The sequence below is a fragment of the Gavialis gangeticus genome, unplaced genomic scaffold, assembly GCF_001723915.1.
Source record: "Gavialis gangeticus isolate Ggan-Ray unplaced genomic scaffold, GavGan_comp1, whole genome shotgun sequence".
NCBI classification, from domain to species: Eukaryota; Metazoa; Chordata; order Crocodylia; family Gavialidae; genus Gavialis; species Gavialis gangeticus.
In genome coordinates this window covers 10,334,252-10,334,710 of record NW_017729029.1, presented here as the reverse complement: position 1 = coordinate 10,334,710, position 459 = coordinate 10,334,252, and the positions used below count along the sequence as shown (strand labels likewise).

At 63.0% G+C, this 459-nt stretch overlaps 1 protein-coding gene across 1 annotated transcript in view; it reads right to left on the bottom strand.

Annotated features, from left to right (window-relative positions):
• Nucleotides 1-459, bottom strand: part of BRCC3 (BRCA1/BRCA2-containing complex subunit 3) — a 37,198-nt gene that overhangs the window by 26,248 nt on the left and 10,491 nt on the right. The gene's annotated exons all lie outside the window — the stretch shown is intronic.

The window sequence follows — 459 nt, the reverse complement described above, 5'->3', positions numbered from 1 at the left end:
TCTCAACCTGCTGCCCCCAGCCCCAGGCCCCAAGTGTGGGGCAGGGGTGGGTGTGTCGGGTGAGCGAGGTAGGGCATGGGGGGCACATTTCCTCCCCCCCGATACGTGCACCCACAGCAGACACAGGGATGCAGCCTCACTGGATCAGTACACAGGAGCTGCCTCCGTGCCCCGGAAGCAGGCAGGACTCAGCATGGCAGAGCAGGAGCAGGGTGGTGAGACTTATTGCTGCCCCTGCCGCTGGAACATGCCAGCAGCAGCGCAATGAGTAACAGATGGGGCACAGACCACAATGCCCTCACCTTCTCCTGCTGCCAACTGTTCGTGTGCCAGGCTGCATCTCAATCCTGATGCCATGGCCTAGCCACCACCACTGCTCCCCTCAGGCCATGGCTCTACTCCGGAGAGGAGGCAGGCAGTCATCTGTGCCCCCCCCGCCATAGACTTACCTGTGGGGAG